Here is an 11,897-nt window from a genome sequence, read left to right as displayed (position 1 = left end):
CGGGATGCAGCCTCTGACACAGTCAGAGCCCGTGAGCAACAGCTAGAACATACACCATGTGGTAGTAAGATAGTCTGGTCAGGTTAGCCTCAGGTCTCCAGTCAACTCAGCATAGTGTCAACCCACAGTTAAAGCACGTATGATAGTTAAGAGTTCAATAAAATAGAGTTGCATTTCTTCAAGTGTTGGAGGCCTGTCTCTCTCGCTGCTGCAGCAAACGCAGTCCTCGCAGACCCAGCTTACCCAACACATCACAAACCTGCAGCACAACTTCCCTCACAGGTTTGCTGATCTGAGGAACCATCTCCCAAGTAGTTTTGACACCTGGGGCCTAACCGGAGAAACAAAGGTTAAGCACCTGACCTGCAGGAACCCGGATTGTTGGAGCAGGAATGGCACGTTGAGAAAACTCTTGCAGTTGATTTCATTAACCAACCGAGTCAATGTGGTGCTGCACAAATTATTTAAAACTAGTCAATCTCGCACTGTGTTTCAAACAGGGAATCGGGTCGTTCTAGGGGGCCCAGAAGGCAGCGGTTAATTAGACGAGCAAGCGCAAATATCATTCAATCGCCATTTCTAAAGGTTCTTTTATTTAGAATTAAATGGCAAAACCTAACTCAACTGGGGAGGAATAGTTGGCTGAAACATAAACGTTTCTCTAAGGTACAGGCTGAGGAAATGAAATGAAATGAAAATGGCTTATTGTCACGAGTAGGCTTCAATGAAGTTACTGTGAAAAGCCCCTAGTCGCCACATTCCGGCGCCTGTTCGGGGAGGCTGGTACGGGAATTGAACCGTGCTGCTGGCCTCGTTCTGCTTTACAAGCCAGCTGTTTAGCCCACAGTGCTAAACCAGCCCCTGTGGTTTTCTATCCTCAGGCGGGATTCTCCGTTAGCCGATGCCGGAATCACAAAACGTGATTGGGCGAAGAATTGGTTTTGACGCCAAAATCGTGATGGGCGCCGGTTTCACGCCAAATCGCAATTCTCCAGCGGTGCCAATGCGTTCCACTCCGCACGTACAGTCAACGCCATTGACATATCATTAGCGGCCTGACGGGTATTCTCCGGGGCCTCCGCGACGCTCCGCCTCCACTGGGGCGAATCCCCGATGGCGGGATTCGCTTGTGCTTTTAATAATCGAGAAACAGGCGTCGTGGCTGCTGAGCGAGAGAGGGGGAGTACAGAAAGTGTCCAACATCGGCAAAGTGTGCTGACAGTTGTGCCGCTGGCTGGGGGGATTCTGTCAAGGCTGTGGGGGTGAGTAGCGGGGGGTGGCCAGGAGGTGGGCTGTGGGATCGGGGTGGATGGGCATGGAACACCATTGCTGCAGCCGGAAAGGCAGCTGCGCATGCTGCTGACTGCCCGCTGTGAGCTTAGTGCGACAGGTCGTATAGGTAACCCCCCGGCCACCCTCCACCAGGTGCCCTCTGACCCCATCAGCGGCCTCTGTAGGACTCCGCCATGGCCGTTGCGGAGAAGAACCTCCGCAGGACCACGCCGGCCGGGGTCTGCATATGCGTGGAGCCACGCCGGCGGTCCAGCACACGCACTAACGTGCGCTGACCCTTCGCCGCCGGTTGCCGCTGTGCCAAACCCTCTGGCACCGGCCCAGTCCCCGGAAGTGCGGAGGATTCCGCACCTTCCAGTCGGCCCGATGCTGGAGTGGTTCGCGCGGCTCTTGCCGCCACGTCGGGCCATCCGGCCAGTTGCCGGAGAATCCCACCCACCAGCTTTCAGTCTCACCCCATCACTGACCAAAATGCTGCACTGACGATTCTCTGGGGCCAACACCGCTGAGAATACTTTCTTTATTACTTGTGCTTTATGCTGGCAATCCGACACAGAGCCTGGCTCAATGTTTTGCTGCAAGTGGAAACAGGCGAGAAGGTCAAATGGGTCATACCAGGTGACAGCGTGGGCCTTTATATTGCCTCTTGTCTCGGCTCGATGCTCCTGTCATGGGTATTTGTACACAGTTGCTGTAACATTCAGTGAGAGCACACACATGTATACACACATACACAGATACATACTCACACACAAAGACACAAATACGTACTCAAATCTATACTCACACACATATACACAAATACATACTCGCATACACACATACACAAATACATACACACACACGTGTATACAAATACATACTCGCACACATACGCATATACTTACACACACAAATACACAAATACATACTCACACACACATATGCACAAATACATACTCGCATACACACATACACAAATGCATACTCACAGACACAAACACAAATACATACTCGCACACACATATATACACAAATACATACTCACACATACACAAATACATACACGCGTGCACACATATACACACATACACAAATATATACTCACGCACACACATACACACAAATAGATACTCAAATACATACTCGCACACACACACATACACAAATAAATACTCGCAGACACACACACTCACATAAACTCACATATACACACACAGGGGCTGGTTTAGCACATTGGGCTAAATCGCTGGCTTTTAAAGCAGACCAAGGCAGGCCAGCAGCACGGTTCGATTCCCGTACCAGCCCCCCGAACAGGCGCCGGAATGTGGCAGCTAGGGGCTTTTCACAGTAACTTAATTGAAGCCTACTCGTGACAATAAGCGATTTTCATTTTTTTTCATACACAAATAAATACTGGCACACACATACTCAAATACACACTCGCACATCCACATATACACACACACACAAATACATACTCGCACACACATATACACATACTCGCGCACACAAGTATACATACACTAATACATCCTCACACACACAAGTGTACATACACAAATACATACTTGCACACGTGTATACACACATGCACACAAACACATATACACACACATACACAAATACATATTCACACACACATGTATACACAGAAACACAAATACATACACAAATACATACTCGCACACACACACATACACAAATACATACTCACACACATACACAAATACATACTCACACACATACACAAATACATACCCACAGAGATACTCCCACACAGAAATACATACTCACATACACACACATACACACACACACACTCATACACAAATACATACTCACACACAAATACACAAATACATACTCTCACACACAAATACATACTCACTCAAACACATACACACATATACACACACACACTCATACACAAATATGTACTCAAATACATACTCGTAAGCACACACACATACACAAATACATACTGGCGCACACACATACACATAATCGGGCACATACACATGCACGTATACATACTCGCGCACACACATATACAGAAATACATACTCGCACACATACACATCATATACACAAATACACACACATATACACAAATATATCCTCGCGCACACACACATATACACAAATACATACTTGCACACATGGATATACACAAATACGTACTCGCGCACACACATGTACACACACACATACACAAATACATACTCACGCGCACACATATACGCACACAAATACATACTCACACAAACTCACATATATACACACATACACAATACGTACTCATACACATACACAAATACATACCCACAGACATACTCATACACACATAAACAAATACACACACATGTACACACACCCATACACAGATTCATACTCACACACACAGACACACACATATACACACACACTCATAGACAAAAACATACTCACACACACATACACAAATACATACTCACACACACAAATACATAGTCACTCAAACACACACACTCATACACAAATATGCACTCAAATACATACTCGTAAGCACACACACATACATAAATACATACTCGCGCACACACATACAAATAATCGGGCACACACACATGCACGTATACATACTCGCGCACACACATATACACAAATACATACTCGCACACACATATTCACAAATACATACTCGCGCGCGCACACATATACACAAATACATACTCGCACACACAGATATACACAAATATGTACTCGCGCACACATACACACACACATACACAAATACATACTCGCGCGCACACATATACGCACACAAATACATACTCACACAAATCCACATATATACACACATACACAATACGTACTCATACACATACACAAATACATACCCACAGACATACTCACACACACATAAACAAATACACACACATGTACACACATCCATACACAGATTCATATACACACACATACACACACACTCATAGACAAAAACATACTCACACACACATACACAAATACATACTCACATATATAAATAAATACTCACACAAACACATATACAAATATTCACTCACCTACTCACACACACATACTCACACACACACATACACACGCACACTCACACACACGTGTACACATATACACTTACCAACACTCATACACAAATACATCCTCACATACAATACTGTGAGGCCTGGAGAGAGTGGAGTGGATGTTTTCGCTTATAGGAAAAACTAGAAACAGAGGACACCATCTCAGACTAAAGGGACGATCCTTTAAAACAGAGATGAGGAGGAATTTCTTCAGCCAGAGGGTGGTGAATCTGTGGAACTCTTTGCCGCAGAAGGCTGTGGAGGCCAATTCACTGAGTGTCTTTAAGACAGAGATAGATAGGTTCTTGATTAATAAGGGGATCAGGATTATGGGGAGAAGGCAAGAGAATGGGGATGAGAAAATATCAGCCATGATTGAATGGCGGAGCAGACTTGATGGGCCAAGTAGCCTAATTATGCTCCTATGTCTTATGGTCTTATACTCACTCACACATGCACAAACACAGATACACATGCACATACACAGATACATACACACACATACACAAATACTCACACGTATACTCACACACGCACACTCTCACACACACATACATAGACATATACACATAGAGTTTGCAACTTCACGGACCCTCCCACCAGCGAGCTTTCCTGTATCTGCCAAAGTCAATGGACTTTTGAATGGCTCACTGCAATTCCACCCCCCCCCCCCCCACCCACCCCCCCCCCCCCCCTCCCCCAACGATGGGGCCATCAGATTCTGCCCATAGACACACACATGCATTGCAAAATATTTGCTTGTTTAAATGTTGAAGCCGATAGCTGGAGTGGCCGATGAAGATTGATGGGAAGCAGTGGAATTGTCACTGGATTAGTAATCTAGGGAACCCAGGATAATGCTCTGGGGAACCAGGGTTCCAATCCCACCACGGCAGGGGGGTGACATTTTAATCCAATGAAAACATGAAACTAAAAGTTTAATGATGACCATGGCCGGAATTCTCCGGCTATTTGGGACGGCGGGATTCTCTGCTCCCGCTGACAGCTTTCCTGGCCGCGTGGGGAGGCTTCAATGGGAAATGCCATTGACAGTGGCGGGAACTGAGAATCCCGGCGCCAGCGCATGCCCCCCCCCCCCCCCCCCCCCCCAAGGATTGATCTCACACAGGAGCCATTTAGCGACACTGTGCAATTCTGCACCAACAGGGCTGGGAGACAGCCTGTGGGTTCCTGTCTCCGTGACATTCCCAGTGCATTGACCTTCAGTTTGGGACAGGGCTGGGAGACAGCCTGTGGGTTCCTGTCTCTGTGACATTCCCAGTGCATTGACCTTCAGTTTGGGACAGTGCTGGGAGACAGCCTGTGGGTTCCTGTCTCCGTGACATTCCCAGTGCATTGACCTTCAGTTTGGGACAGGGCTGGGAGACAGCCTGTGGGTTCCTGTCTCCGTGACATTCCCAGTGCATTGACCTTCAGTTTGGGACAGGGCTGGGAGACAGCCTGTGGGTTCCTGTCTCTGTGACATTCCCAGTGCATTGACCTTCAGTTTGGGACAGTGCCGGGAATTTGAACATAGACAGAAAGAGAGGATCACCAGTGGGGTGAGGATGGGGGGTGGGGGGGGGGGGGGGGGGGGGGGGGTGGGGGGGAGACAGGGGAGGACATGTCTAACTCCCCCCGTGGGCTCAGGGTGGCACGGGAGCACAGTGGCTAGCACTGTTGCTTCACAGCTCCAGACTACCGGGTTCGATTCCCGGCTTGGGTCACAGTCTGTGCAGAGTCTGCACGTTCTCCCCGTGTCTGCGTGGGTTTCCTCTGGGTGCTCCGGTTTCCTCCCACAGGTCCCGAAAGACGGGCTTGTTAGGTGAATTGGACGTTCTGAATTCTCCCTCCGTGTACCCGAAAAGGCGCCGGAGTGTGGCGACTAGGGGCTTTTCACAGTAACTTCATTGCAGTGTTAATGTAAGCCTACTTGTGACAATAATAAAGAGGTACATTGATTTCTCACAACTCCCCATGAGTGTGGCAGCAGGTTGCAATGTTGGTTTGGTCCACAGGCTGTAGTCGGATAATGATTGATGTGGGATCCTGGATTTAGTAGTGATAGGAGAGTCAAAAAATGGTTTATTTCCAAAAGGAAAGTATTTACAAGTAACAGTCCCGGTCAGTACTATTCTGCAGCTCGATTCCTACCTGGGCCGGTTCAGTTAACTCGGAGTAGCAATGCTGTCAAGGGGCATTGCAGGTAAAAGGGTGCGACGTGGCCTTCGAGTCACTCGCAGTCTACCTTGATCCAAAATCAATTGTATTAGTTTATTTCTTTTTCCAATTAAGGGGCAATTTAGCATGACCAATCCACCTAACCTGTACATCTTTGGGTTGTGGGGCTGAAACCCATGCAGAAATGGGGAGAGATCCAAAATCAATTGTGAGGCAGACAAGAAAGCTAACAGGTTGTGCGTGACCTTTTTAGAGTCAGACGTCTGTACTATAATAAGCAGGTTTGTGGCAAGTAATTATTTACGTTTTGCTGAATACTTAACCAAAAGTAGAAGCAAACTTTCACACATTCCTGCCCACAGAGCCCTCTCCCAGACGGTCTTATTATCTAGGTGTTCTGATTGTTGTGCGCAGAAGTTCAAAGGAAGAGCTAACACACATTTGCAGACCCAGCGTTGTTGGAGCAAGTACCGGCTCATGGGCAGTCCCTGGGGTGAGTTAATGAAATCCCAGTTCAAATTGTCTTGTGCTGCCCTATCTGTCGTCAGCCATTGTGAGATCTATCATTTACAACAAACACTTGCATACATGTAGCACTGTTCATCCAAATCCTCCCAGGAATGTTGCCAAGCAACATTTGAAACAATGCCTGTTGCAGAATTCAAAACTAGTTACAAGGCAGATCAAGCATAGGACGGTGAATGCAATTCTGGGTTAGTTGGTTTTGCTAGTGATGAAATATAAAAAATCTCCTTCGATGAGCTACCCACAGTGTTGTGATAATGCACAACACAGTGCTGTACGCTCGTGTTAAACAGTGCACTACCAGAAGAAATTAAACCTTCAAATCTAGTAAAACAGATTAATTAAGTGCATAATAGGGCAGTGAAACAAGCTGGTTAAATATTTGATCAGGGGCTGTGCACAATATTGCATTGTTGTCACACTGAATGAACTCCTAATTCATAAACTAAAGACCCAAAAATACTATTCAGCATTTTGCTTTGTTATCCCGCCACACAACAGGATGTGAATGACCAGTTCAAATGTGTGCACCTCTCAGACACTGCCTGGGGAGATTAGCTAACAAAATGCTAAGCCTTTCAGGCTTTAAAAAAAATCTTGGACAGTTTTGTGTCCCCCTCTCTTTGGGCCGCTTTCCCCATTTCCAGTTTGCAGGAACTCAGCAACAATTCTAGAAATGTGGAGACGTTTGCGAGCTCGTGAACCGGATTGCAACGTCTAACGTCTCTTACTGGGACAATCCTGGAAATTTGGCAACTGTTGCGTGCAAGGATTTTGAGATTCCCGTTGATGACAAAGGCCCTTCATTCATTAGAAACGTGTGCAAACTCCCCCTAGTTACAGCTTCCAGTTGTTTCCAAAAATAATTCCAAAACTTCCCCCCTGCCTGGAAGCCCGGTCCACAAAGTTGCTCAGTCTTTGTGTGACTTGCTGCCAGTCCTAAGCCATGGGGATGTGTGCAGGCTGGGCAGGCACTACACAGCCGTTCCAACAGGAGATTCCCCCTCTTAAATGTCATCCCTCAAGGCAGAAAGGCCCAGGTTTCCTCGATATTTCATCCAGGCAGTTTGGCTCAGCAAAAGGCCTTGTGTCTCAAAGCCATTGTGTTCAAGCCCCACTCCAGGACTTGAGTGCTGACATTTCCAGGGAATGGTCCGAAGAGCCATTTTTTTTGGAAGAGTAATTTAACCTTGCCCGGCCTTGCCTATGACACTACATGAAGAAGGGTAGGGACTTCTCCTGGCATCCAAGCTACTTAATATGCTTCCCGCGTACTAAACAGAGAAACTGGTCATTTAAAAAAAAATAAATGTAGAGTTCCCAATTATTTTTTTTCCAATTAAGGGGCAATTTAGCATGGTCAATCCACCTACCCCGCACATCTTTGGGTTGTGGAGGTGAGACCCACGCAGACACGGGGAGAATGTGCAAACTCCACACGGACAGTGATCCGGGGGCGGGATCGATCCTGGGACCTCGGCACCGTGAGGCTGCAGTGCTAACCACTGCGCCACTGTGCACCCCCCCCCCCCAACCTTTCCATAAATTTATGAACTAAATCTCACCATCATTGAGATGGTTCCTACCTCGAGTAATTATGGATCAAACAGCATAATTATATTTTTCTCAGCTGGTCAACAGCTAAGATGAGAAACGATGCAGGAAAGTGATGGCGTCGCCCAGTTTATCCGTTCTGAACAGTTTTCTGAATGGAATTTAGGAACAATTGCCCACAGCGATTACATTGATCACTGATAGTCAGTTTCATTCGTGGCTGATAAAAGGCTGCACGCAATGCGTCCGCTGAGGGTAGACAGATTGTAATCTGTGAGGAGCATGGCTCAGTATCAACCAAGCGAAGCATTTTCATGCTCCAGTTCTGGGAAGCGAGATAATTGGCATTTGTTTTCGGAGCCTGTTACGCGGGGTTGAGTAGCAATCGCCAGACTGAAAGCGTCAAGTTACTCCCCATTCCGCTGCTAAGAAAGGAAACATTTGCAAGGCCATTGGTAGAGAAGAGGGAAGTGGGAATAATTGGATAGGTCTTCCAATGGGCTAGTACGGGCCCGAAGGCCCGAATGGCCTCCTTCTGTGCTGTGTCATTCGCTGTGTGATTCAACTCGGAGTGAAGCTCCACTTGAAAACTGGTTTTGCTGATGCTCTTACTGAGGTGAGATAGAGATAGAGAAACACAGCACAGAACAGGCCCTTCGGCCCACGATGTTGTGCCGAACTTTTGTCCTAGGTTAATCATAGAATGTTGGACACTAAGGGCAATTTTTCATGGCCAATCCACCCAACCTGCACATCTTTGGACACAGGTGCCAATGTTTTCAGTGCGAATTAACTTCCTCAAGGTCCACAATGGTACAGTATTGGGTTGTAAACACTTCAGTCTCTTAAACACTGTTGTGAGCATATATATGGCGGGTTTGGGGGAGGCAAAAATTCATAGAGGCAACTGAAACAAAATTGTGTGTCCATTTAATTTTTGTTCAACTATTTCATTTGCTGGTAATAAAGGAATTGGAGATGATGACACCAAAGGTTTTTTCATTGGATGAGGCGGTTGGTTGGAATAGGCGGCTGGTCAGGTGTTGAAACCTCCAGGAATACGTTCAATCAGGGTGGGCAAGTTTATCACTAACCACGGGGCAATATCAAGCAGCTTCCCTCGACGGGGGCTCCTAATATAAACCCTGCTACAGTGAAGTAAGTGAAGGCAGCGATTACAGGAAGTGATCCGAGTAAATATTTTGTAGTTAGTGGGCCTCACTAAGCTTGACTATTCTAATGTTCACTTATCTGTCCATCCATCCTCCACTCTATGTAAATGTGAGATCATTCAAAACTCTGCTGTCCTGATTCGAACTCGAATCAAGTCCTGTGCACCATGCTCTCTGACCTATATTGGCTCCTGGTCTGGTAATGCGTCAATATTAAAATTCTCACCCTTGTTTTTAAATCCCTCTATGTCCTTACCCCTCCATCTCCACAGCTTTCCGAGGTCTCTGTCGTCTAGCCCATCCCCAATTTTAATTGCCCCATGCTTTTGGTGCCTCTGCCTTCAGCTGCCTGGGTCTGAGGCCTGGCTGCCTCACTCTGCTCCCTCAAACCAATCCCATTGACCAAGCTTTTGGTCACCTCCCTTAATATTTCCTGATGTGGCTGTGTCAAATTTGGTTGAATAGGTCTTCTTGGGACATTTTACATTTGGGAGACAGTGGCATAGTGGTATTGTCACTGGACTGGCAATCCAGAGACCCACGCCCCAGGGACCTGGGTTCAAATCCCCCCACCACCAAAATCTGGAATTGAAAGTCTAATGATGACCATGGAACCATTCTCGATTGTCGTCAAAACCCATCCGATTCACTAATATCCTTCAGGGAAGGAAATCTGCCGTCCTTACCTGGTCTGGCCTACACGTGACTCCAGAACCACATCAATGTGGTTGACTCCTAAATGCCCTCTGAAATGGCCGAGCGAGCCACTCAGTTCAAGGGCAATTAGCAAAGGGCAATAAATGCTGGCCCAGCCAGCAACACTCTGAACAAATAATAAAATAACATTAGCACCTACCTCCAGAATTTTCAGTATCAGTCATTATTATTATAAATGTCAGGGGGAATGGTGGGATTTTGAACCCACGTCTCCAGTCAATTAACCTGGGTCTCAGAATTATCAATCCAATGGGATCACCACTCTGCCACTGCCTCCCTGAAGGAGGAGACGATTAGGAAACAAACAAACATTGTATCGTGTGACTACTGGGATGATGGGAGAAATAGATGGTCAATGTTGTTTTGACCATCCTATGTTCCGATGAAATGTTGTAAACTCCAGTCTATCTCCCCAGATACGGCTCAGGAAGGGAAACAAATGGAGTAGATCTCAAATCTGGGCCTGCTGCAATGAATTCACTTTTTAATCGTCGCAAGTCAAAAAGAGTGCATTTCTGGCTGAATAAAATACTCCTTTGATGCATAAGCATCACCGTGCAGTGTCCCTTCCAATAATGCACACCACTCAATTTCAAAGAAACATAATTTATTCACTGATCTTCAACAATAATTAACATTTCATAATGTGAAAAAATATATATAGTTCACTAGCAAATGTTTCTGCGTAAATACATCTGGGAAGCAGCCAGGGCAACTCATGCCCTGTAACAAGGAGTTGAACCCCGAAAATGTTCAAGTACAAATACCATAAGATTGGATCTGATAAGCAATCCCTCAGATTTTGTGTTTCCATTGACACAGCAAGCTGATTTTGGCCAAATCTCTCCGCACTGCCACCACTGGCATCTGGGTGGCACAATGCCAGGAATCGGAGGAGAATGGTAAGCTAATCGATCTTTCAAAGTGCCATGCAAGACAAAGAAGAGCTCTTAATGAAAGAAAGCTTAAATCACAGCAGAAAGGTGCCTTTAGTGCCTGTGCAAACTATTCACACTACAGCGAGGTTCCTGTACAATACCAACAAACGCAAGAGAAAGGAAAAGGTTATTAAGTCTGGTAGGTTTATATATTTCATATTCATCAAGTTGGCATGTGAAGCAGCTCTGCAATAATGGTACTGAATCAAACCATTCAAAATTAGGCTAAACAAATTTGTTGACATGGGTTCTTAGCAGAGCAGCGATGCAATAAATTCTACAGCAGATTCACAGGCTCTCAAGCCAAATGTAATTTCTGAGGCCTGTAAAAATCCATGTTTCATGTACACGTAGGACAACATTTTCCAGCCCCCCCCCCCCCCAGCAGCGGGTTTCCCCACAGCGGAGAGAGAGAGAGCCATTGACCTTTGGTGTGATCTTCATTGTCCCGT

The sequence above is a fragment of the Scyliorhinus canicula genome, chromosome 16 (assembly GCF_902713615.1).
Source record: "Scyliorhinus canicula chromosome 16, sScyCan1.1, whole genome shotgun sequence".
Classification (NCBI taxonomy): Eukaryota; Metazoa; Chordata; class Chondrichthyes; order Carcharhiniformes; family Scyliorhinidae; genus Scyliorhinus; species Scyliorhinus canicula.
The sequence above is the reverse complement of the archived record's forward strand: the minus strand, read 5'-3'. Positions refer to the sequence as shown.